This window comes from Salvelinus sp. IW2-2015, unplaced genomic scaffold (genome assembly GCF_002910315.2).
Source record: "Salvelinus sp. IW2-2015 unplaced genomic scaffold, ASM291031v2 Un_scaffold1447, whole genome shotgun sequence".
NCBI lineage: Eukaryota > Metazoa > Chordata > Actinopteri > Salmoniformes > Salmonidae > Salvelinus > Salvelinus sp. IW2-2015.
In genome coordinates this window covers 198,658-208,920 of record NW_019942914.1, presented here as the reverse complement: position 1 = coordinate 208,920, position 10,263 = coordinate 198,658, and the positions used below count along the sequence as shown (strand labels likewise).

Sequence of the window (10,263 nt, the reverse complement as noted above, 5' to 3'; positions counted from 1 at the left end):
ATTTAATCCCTATTAAAAATTGTGGTTTTTATGCCTATAATTGTACTGTTTTCATTTTTCTGAACAGAACTTTTCAGTATAGAATGAATGTAGCAATGCCATGATGGTTAATGGTGTTTTATTTCGGTTGAGTTCCATGTATTTCTTAAAAAATAAACGTGTAAACCATTTTTAATTGAACAGAATGTAACTGAAAATACAATGGCAGGGCCTTTGCCATTGTTCCACAAATACAAAACTTTTTTTTCGTATAGACATTGGGGGAAACGTATGCAGTCCATTGTAGTTCTTACATTTTGTTGGCCAACCAAAATTTAACCAAAACGTTAAACCCGTAATAAGGCTAGGGTGGCTGAGTGTAAATACAGGCTTCTGGAGTGTAAGCACCTTTTCAACTAGAAAACGTTCTCTTGTGTTCAAATTACCGTCAGTGCGATAATAGCTAGAGAAGCTTTCGTATTTCCACTTTGTACACCTACGGTTACGATAACGAGTAAATCAAACTGCAATACTGCTCGTTCGCACCTGTGTCGAGCAGCAAAACACCAGGATGAGGGCAGGTTACCTGTGTCTCTTGCGCCAGGCATGGGTCTAGAAGCTTTCCTGGTGTTTTGCTGCTCGACACAGGTCGACGCAGGTATTGCAGTTGATTTATCGTTATCGTAACCGTAGGTGTAGCCAAGTGGAAATACGAAAGCTTTCTAGCTATTTCGCACTGACGGTAATTTGAACACAAGAACGTTTCTAGTGAAAAGGTGCTTACACTCAGAGCCATGTATTTACACTCAGCCACCCTAGCCTTATTACGGGTTAACGTTTTGGTAATTTTGGTTGGCCAACAAAATGTAAGACTACAATGACTGCATACGTTTCCCCAAATGTTATACGAAAAAAAAAAGTTTTGTTATTGATGGACAATGGCAAGGCTGCCATTGTATTTTCAGTTACATTCTGTTCAATAAAAATGGTTTACACGTTTATTTTTTAAGAAATACATGGAACTACAACCGAATAAAACACCATTAACCATCATGCATTGCTTACATTCATTCTATACTGAAAAGTCTGTTCAGAAAAATCGAAAACATACATATAGGCATAAAACCACAATGTTTTAATAGATTAAATAAAGACAATATAATATAATAACCTCTTATGGTTATATGGTTAAAAAAAAGACAAAATATCTATATATTCATAACGTAAAATAAATAAATACAGGCGATCCGTCTATGGTTGTTGCAACGGCTTGTGTCGCCTACTGGTTAAATTCGTGTCTTTTTGCACGAATTAAGTAGCACAGAAATTCGTGTATTTTCGCACAAATTAAGTAACACAGAAATTCGTGTATTTTCAAACGAATTGAACCACCCCAAAACACCCCAAAAACGCACGAAATCTGCTGAAATACATTTTGTACATATATGCGCAATTGAATGTGAGGCTGGGCTGTGTATTTACACCTTCACCAACATTGAAAGAGATTCAGAGGAAAACAGCATAACTACTACTTTACACGTAAATGTTTTAACGTTGTATGCCCTCAGACTTCTAGGACCTATGAGATAAAGTAATGCCAGCACCATTTCACTTGAACAGACAGATGAGAAAATAGATTTTCACAATCAATATGTTGTATTTTAAACTTTTATTTAACTAGGCAAGTCAATTAAGAACAAATGATTTACAAATGTGTATGTTCAGTGTTTCTAGTTATATTGTCTCGCGGTATTAAGGAAACATAAAGTTAGCGTTGTTTAGTCATGCTGGTGGATCAAAAATACCTTAATAGCTTCTACTGAGCCTAAGAACCCACGTTTATCAAAACAAAATGTAGTTGAGCAGGAACACATTTTCTTCAGGAAACAGTACAAATATACAGTACAAAAATGCTGCTTTGAGAGCAAACGCATTTACTGTCTGTTTTTGGTTATTTTCATATCTAATCTCAGAGAGTCAGAGACCTACAAGATCAACAAGAGAATGGGTGGAGATGCATCAAAAGATCGAGCAGATGAGGCAGAGAGAAACCTCAATCAAACCAAAACGGAGAAAATGAAAGCGGAGGATGCGAAAATGAAAGCGGAGGATCGAAAATGAAAGCGGAGGATGCGAAAATGAAAGCGGAGGATGCGAAAATGAAAGCGGAGAATGCAAGAATGAAATCTGAGGAGATTACAGGCAGCTCCTTGCTAAGAACTGAGAATTGAAACAGAACAAAAGATGGAAGAAAAACGAATACAGGAGCTCGAGAAGGAAAAACTAAAATTAATAGAATACGATAGACAGCGAGAGAAAGATGAAAAGACAAGAATTCAGCTGGAAAAAGGAAATGCAAAAGGAGATCAGAACTGTATAAAATATTAAGAGACGGCATAAACTGTTTAATTTATCCACAAAATGTTTTTATGGAGAAAGTACACAATCATTGTAAACTTTTAATTCCACAATTTCACTGCCTGTTTTATTCTCCTCATTCTGTGTTTAAAGGGATAGTTCACACAAATGACATAGTGGTTTAATAACCCTGTTTGCAGTCTTTGGTTTTGTTTACCTGGCTGCTACCAAATGCTTTTTCAAAACCAATGCATATCAATATCTGATAATCCTCTGTAGCTTTGCAATAAATTGATTCTATTGATGCCTTGTTGTCCGATCTCTTCTCTGACACGTCACAGCCGGCAGCAGACAAGACACAGAGGAAGTGACAGAGTAGATGGAGAGAGAGTAAAAAAGTAAACATGGTTTACAAAAAATTTGCAGGTGAAAAAGCCAGTGAAATTACTATTAAAACAATCGTTTACTTTTCCCTTTTTACAACCAGGACAGATTAGAGCGGGGGTAGACAAGAGACGGTAACAGACGACACAGAAAGTGATGGAGATAGGCAGAGGAGGGGTGAGCACACAGACTATTACCTAAAGCTGCTGTAAGGATTCTAATTACTGCACCGTGTGTGTTTGGATACTGTGGGATTCTTTAATCAGTTTGGCTCAATGGACAAATCAGTCTGTTTGAAGTTGTTGAGGGTTTTTGGCAGTACAGTGTAGATCAAAGATCCATATCAAATTGTATTTCTCACATAAGCTGAATGCAACAGGTGTAGATGTAACAGTTTTACTTTACGTCCGTCCCCTCGCCCCGACACGGCGCGAACCAGGGACCCTCTGCACACATCAACAACTGACACCCACGAAGCGTCGTTACCCATCGCTCCACAAAAGCCGCGGCCCTTGCAGAGCAAGGGGAACCACTACTTCTAGGTTTCAGAGCAAGTGACGTAACTGATTGAAACGCTATTAGCGCGTACTCGCTAACTAGCTAGCCATTTCACATCCGTTACATAGACCTTACTGTGAAATGCTTACTTACGAGCCCTTAACCAACAATGCAGTTTTAAAAAGTAAGACATTTGCTAAATGAACTAAAGTAAAAGTAAAAGTTTTCCAGAATAGAGACCCACAATAGCTACTGTAATTGAGTACTGGCAGTGTCTGCTGTGCAGGGGGAAGGTGCAAGTTAACTGAAATAAATTCATACATTTAGCTGTTGAAATTCAAAGAAAATTGGCAGGGAGAAGGCCCACGGACCCCTTCTATTAGCTTTGGGCTAAGCACCAATGTCACAACGTCTTCAAATCCTAGAAACGCCCCATGATGTTACCGTGGTTGTATTGCATAAATTATGATCTTCTATTTCAGCCCAGCCTCACATTCAATTCGCGCATATATGTACAAAATGTATTTCAGCAGATTTCGTGCGTTTTTGTGCATTTTGGGGTGTTCAATTCGTTTGAAAATACACAAATTTCTGTGCTACTTAATTCGTGCGAAAAGACACAATTTAACCAGTAGGCGACACACAAGCCGTTGCAACAACCATAGACGCGACCGGCCCGCCACAGGAGTCGCTGGAGCGCGATGAGACAAGGATATCCCTACCGGCCAAACCCTCCCTAACCCGACGAGCTAGGCCAACGGACCTCCCGGTCGCGGCCGGCTGCGGCAGAGCCTGGGCGCAAACCCAGAGACTCTGGTGCGCAGCTAGCACTGCGATGCAGTGCCCTAGACCACTGCGCCACCCGGGAGGCAGATCTGACCTTTTTAACCCTTCGAAACTGACCCTATGGCACCATTTGAAGGTACTTCCGGTTGACATAGGAAGCTGAAAGTGAACACATATCCTCCTTGGGGTAGGCTCTTATATTATATTGAGTTTTAAGTCTATATGTTAAGAACTTACTTATTTACAGAGGGTTAAATAGTGTGTGTTATTTCATAAAATCACATAAAATCACAGAATTCTGGCAGAGCTTCGAGACCCACTTAAAAAATGTTCGTCTGAACACACTGCAACTGGATCTGTAATTATTTTTTTTTAACTCCTTTTTGTGAACATGACAATTTGTCAATGTACGATTTCTCTTAAATTACGATAGATAAATGGCTGGTTCTTTTTTTTCCTGACACCGTATGCTTATGTACTTTGACGTGAAGCGGTCAAATTAGCACCCTACTTTGCGTTTTTACCTTTAATCCCAGAAAAATGGCCATAACTCAAAAAGCGTTGAGGCCTCGACGCCATCTTGTTCGGGGCCAACTGTCCATTACGTCTTCGAAATATTTTCCGTTTAGGAGAAAAGGCCACATGCATTTGCAAAGTGCTTGTGCATTTGCAATATTTATTATTTTCCCTCTGGTGGGAATTTCCGAGACTGCGGAAAAATGACCAAAATTTGTTATTTTTATAAAACGGAAACCGAACGTCCGAGAGATTTAGTTTGATGACTTCCTGAAAGATCTCTCCCCCGCGCACGGCCCGACGCCGTCCACGAATTTTAGAAACGTTGCAGACGTCTAGTAAGGGACCTTACATTTGCAATGTGGCGTTTCTCACTAACCATATGGCGAGTGCCAAAATGTTCCCTTAAGGTATGGAAAGGCCTTGGAAAGGCCATAAGTGTAAGCCAACATAATTCATTATTTACATTAACATGTAATACATGCATTATGAAGAAAATTGTGTAATTTAGGCTCCACGAAATATGAAATGGGTTATGAAGAAAATCGTGTATGGTTGCCTACATGACAAAAAGGCGTTCTGATTACAAGTGCACCAGTATCCAAAGTATTAAGCGAAATCAAGCACAGAAAACAGCATTGGCATTAATAAAACAATATTTCCACGAATTAAGTCGGACTTAAATGTGCGTCTTTTCTCAAAAATTCTGTTCAGCAAGTCTAAAACAGTACATATAGGCATACAACGACACATTTTAAACATGGTTAAACAAAGACAACATTTCTGTATATTCATGACGTTGAATTAGCCATTAAGAAGAACAAAAATGAAATACAAATTATCGCGTCTACATGGTTGTTGCAACGGCTTGTGTCGCCTACTGGTTAAATTAGTGTCTTTTCGCACGAATTAAGTAGCACAGAAATTCGTGTATTTTCAAACGAATTGAACCACCCCAAAAACACCCAAAAATGCACAAAAACGCACGAAATCTGCTGAAATACATTTTGTACATATATGCGCAAATTGAATGTGAGACTGTGTTGCGAGGTGATATATCGTCGTCTAATAGTGGATTATTGTTCTCCAAGACGAACTTTCAAGGCGGGAGATGTTCTGCCCAAATATTTCTCATTACAAGAACACACACTAGTATTCTACAATGTAGAAAATAGAAACACTGGAATTAGTAGGTTAGTCCAAACTTTTGACTGGTACTGAATATATACACTGCTCAAAACAATAAAGGGAACACTTAAATAAAGGGAATACTTAAACAACACAATGTAACTCCAAGTCAATCACACTTCTGTGAAATCAAACTGTCCACTTAGGAAGCAACACTGATTGACAATAAATTTCACATGCTGTTGTGCAAATGGAATAGACAAAAGGTGAAATATTATACATATAAAATATTAAATATTAAAATAAATATTATCTAAATATTTTGAATTAAATAAATGGTTTTAAAATTAAAAAAGGCTGTTAATTAAGCGTAAGTGTCCGTAAGACCCGACACACTTTTTTGTTTGGGGGGTAGGCCTCTGTTTTCCAGGATATTGTAAAGAGAGAGAGAGCCTTGAGCGCAACCGCTTAGCCATTTATGAACACACACCCGCCCCTTTTCTTTGTTTTGAAACACACACACATCCACTACCGCACACGCACGCACACACACGCGCCCACATGGCTTTTTCCGCAAGTTTTTTTCTCGGGGGCATGCTTGGTAATAGATGGAAAGGACTTATTCCTATCTTTAAAAGGTGAGATACCATTTATTTAATTCAAAATATTTAGTACATACAGTTTATAGCCGTTCATAATTAATGTCTTTTACTATGCCTTTCTTCCAGATATAGGTCCTGGTTCGCCCTGACCATTATCCGATCGCTAAGACGCTTGCACACTCCCTCAAAGCTCCGTAAATTTTCCCTCCATGGGTAGATAATCCGTCCGGCATGTAAATCCTGGGTATGCCCACAGCATTAATGAATAAGAGGGGTAGAAAAGGAATCTGTTTAAGTCATAAGTAAAGGCCTTCATAAAGAGGCTGTCATGATTGACTGTGGCCCATATTTAACACGTATTGCTTGTTACAGAAGACTATTGTTGTACATTGAATATCCACTAGCAGATTTGTGTAGCATGCATCTCCACTATATATGTCATGTTACTGTGGTCTTTTTAAAAGTCAATAAACATATGTGTAAAATGTACACTTTTGTTTCACTGTAGATTTGTTTAAGCCCACCTAGAAACACCTGATTTATCCCACAGCCTTAATGAATAAGATGTGTAGAAAATGAATCTGTTTAAGTCATAAGTAAAGGCCTTTCCTAAAGAGCTGTCATGATTGACTGTGGCCCATATTTAACACGTATTGCTTGCTACAGAAGACCACTGTTGTACATTGAATATCCATTTATCCCTGTTATACCTTTATGTGTTGGCTCTCTATGTCTGTACATAGTGTGAAATGCGGTTTCACTAAAGTTATTACACCCTAAACCTGAATCTGAAATGACCTTTAGGATCTTCTTTGGGGTTCTAATCTCCCCGGTGTACATGCACCGAACAACCCTAGGCTGGAGCCACCTGGAAGCTCGGTGCTTGTACATATAAAGACAACTACATAGGAAACTCAACATGTGTTAGGCCTAGAAACATTATTTAGATGGCTTGTTTTATTGTTGTTGAAAGCTTGAAATGTACACAATGCGAAGGGACCTTATTTCTAACACACGCACGCACGCACACACACACCCGCGCGCGCACATGGCTTTTTCCGCAAGTCTTTTTCTCAGGGACAGACTGTGGTACCCTGCTTTTACACCTGCATTGCTTGCTGTTTGGGGTTTTAGGCTGGGTTTCTGTACAGCACTTCGAGATATTAGCTGATGTACGAAGGGCTATATAAAATAAACTTGATTGATTGTAAGAGTGAAAAACGAGAGAGTTCAGGACGTCGTTAGATACTGCTTTTAAAAACACTTTTATTTCATTCAAAAAATCATGTACATACAATTTATATCCGTTCATAATTAAGGTCTTTTACTATGCCTTTCTTACAGATACAGGGGCCTGGTATAGCCATCCACCATTATCCGTGTCCAATTCCCCTTCAAACTGCCTGGCTCTCTTGCCGCGGTCCATCAAAACTCCGTAAATTTTCACTCCAGGGGTATATAATCCTTCGGGCCTTTAGGTCCTGTGTATGTCTTCAAGGACAGCCACGGCCAGCGCTTTAACTGTTCACGATTTTTGGAAAAGACTGTCCAGCTTATTCATAAGTGTTATGAAAATTGGATAATCCACCCATTTAAAACTAAACACAGGAATAAAAAAGTTTACATCTTTGCATGCTGGGGAAGATACAGGAGAATTGACAGACTTTGTAGCATTAGCACCATCATAAAGTTCACAGGCTAAAATTGTCACTTTGTTGTCAGGGCTATAGGCCATTGAAGCGATTCTTAGGGCCTTCAGATCACTGCGGTCGCAGACCTGTTCTTCCAACGCATATCGGGCACATTTGTACCACTCTGGGCCTGTTAAATTTTACAGAGCGCCAGCCTAATCTTTAGCCATTCTCTCATCCGCAGAGCAGGAGAAAAACTCCCAGGTTTTGCCTGATAAAGGGGTTTGGGGCCACTGTCTGTGAATATCTTTACCGTAGAATCCTCAGGCTGGAATATGTAAGACATATGTCCCTCACTCGTACCCCAAACTCCTGTAAAACATTCTGGAGCTTCACACAGAACTTCCTCAATGCTTTGGTCACTGGGTTCATGACAAGACGCGCATAACATACCGAAAATTGGCATAGGTGTCATTTTTGTTTAATATTCCGGGGGTTATCATGTACAGTCTTACGCATGTATTGTTCTGGGGCTTTATAAGGCGTCTGCAAAGCCCAATACCCCAGGACATTCGTGTTTCATAGACAACAACCCGGAGGGCAATAAAATAGGGGGGGCCTTACTCTTTGAAATGCTATCTTTTGAAATGTTCATTCCCCCACTCCGTTCCAAACAGGACACTAGACATCAAACATCATGACAACTTCAAAGACACTAAAAAAACTATTTTCACACTATAAACCGTGAGAAACAGGAACAGGATGCCCAAACACATGGTCACTTCCTACCCCCCCGCCCCAACAGGATGTCCTGACCGGAAGCCCAAATATGGGCATGCACACGTCATCATGACATAGGGTCATAAATCAACATTTTGACGTGTGACATCTACTTTATTCTCTCTAGCATTCACTGTCTATTTTTGGTTATTTTCCTATCTAATCTCTAAGAAAGTCAGAGACCTACACGATCAACAAGAGAATGGGTGGAGATGAATCAAAAGCTCGAGCGGATCAGGCAAGAGAGACCGCAATCAAGCCAGAAATGATAAACAGAACATGGAGATGAAAGACAATATATATATATAACCTCTTATGGTTATATGGTTAAAAAAAAGACAAAATATCTATATATTCATAACGTAAAATAAATAAATACAGGCGATCGCGTCTATGGTTGTTGCAACGGCTTGTGTCGCCTACTGGTTAAATTCGTGTCTTTTTGCACGAATTAAGTAGCACAGAAATTCGTGTATTTTCGCACAAATTAAGTAACACAGAAATTCGTGTATTTTCAAACGAATTGAACCACCCCAAAACACCCCAAAAACGCACGAAATCTGCTGAAATACATTTTGTACATATATGCGCGAATTGAATGTGAGGCTGGGCTGTGTATTTACACCTTCACCAACATGGAAAGAGATTCAGAGGAAAACAGCATAACTACTACTTTACACGTAAATGTTTTAACGTTGTATGCCCTCAGACTTCTAGGACCTATGAGATAAAGTAATGCCAGCACCATTTCACTTGAACAGACAGATGAGAAAATAGATTTTCACAATCAATATGTTGTATTTTAAACTTTTATTTAACTAGGCAAGTCAATTAAGAACAAATGATTTACAAATGTGTATGTTCAGTGTTTCTAGTTATATTGTCTCGCGGTATTAAGGAAACATAAAGTTAGCGTTGTTTAGTCATGCTGGTGGATCAAAAATACCTTAATAGCTTCTACTGAGCCTAAGAACCCACGTTTATCAAAACAAAATGTAGTTGAAGCAGGAACACATTTTCTTCAGGAAACAGTACAAATATACAGTACAAAATTGCTGCTTTGAGAGCAAACGCATTTACTGTCTGTTTTTGGTTATTTTCATATCTAATCTCAGAGAGTCAGAGACCTACAAGATCAACAAGAGAATGGGTGGAGATGCATCAAAAGATCGAGCAGATGAGGCAGAGAGAAACCTCAATCAAACCAAAACGGAGAAAATGAAAGCGGAGGATGCGAAAATGAAAGCGGAGGATGCGAAAATGAAAGCGGAGGATGCGAAAATGAAAGCGGAGGATGCGAAAATGAAAGCGGAGAATGCAAGAATGAAATCTGAGGAGGATTACAGGCAGCTCCTTGCTAAGAACGTGAGAATTGAAACAGAACAAAAGATGGAAGAAAAACGAATACAGGAGCTCGAGAAGGAAAAACTAAAATTAATAGAATACGATAGACAGCGAGAGAAAGATGAAAAGACAAGAATTCAGCTGGAAAAAGGAAATGCAAAAGGAGATCAGAACTGTATAAAATATTAAGAGACGGGCATAAACTGTTTAATTTATCCACAAAATGTTTTATTGGAGAAAGTACACAATCATTGTAA

The 10,263-nt window shown here is 39.2% G+C and overlaps 1 protein-coding gene across 3 annotated transcripts in view; it reads left to right on the top strand.

Moving 5' to 3' along the window:
- LOC111963747 (uncharacterized) overlaps positions 1-10,263 on the top strand; it is a 51,220-nt gene that overhangs the window by 2,820 nt on the left and 38,137 nt on the right. The window contains exon 2 of one of the 3 annotated variants that reach the window (XR_011475679.1): positions 8,834-8,919. The exons of 1 other annotated variant lie outside the window; for it this stretch is intronic. The gene's annotated coding sequence lies outside the window, so the exon portion shown is untranslated. Of the gene's footprint in view, positions 1-1,952; positions 2,169-8,833; positions 8,920-10,263 lie in introns of those variants that run through there. One more of the 3 variants, XR_011475678.1, reaches the window with a different exon arrangement.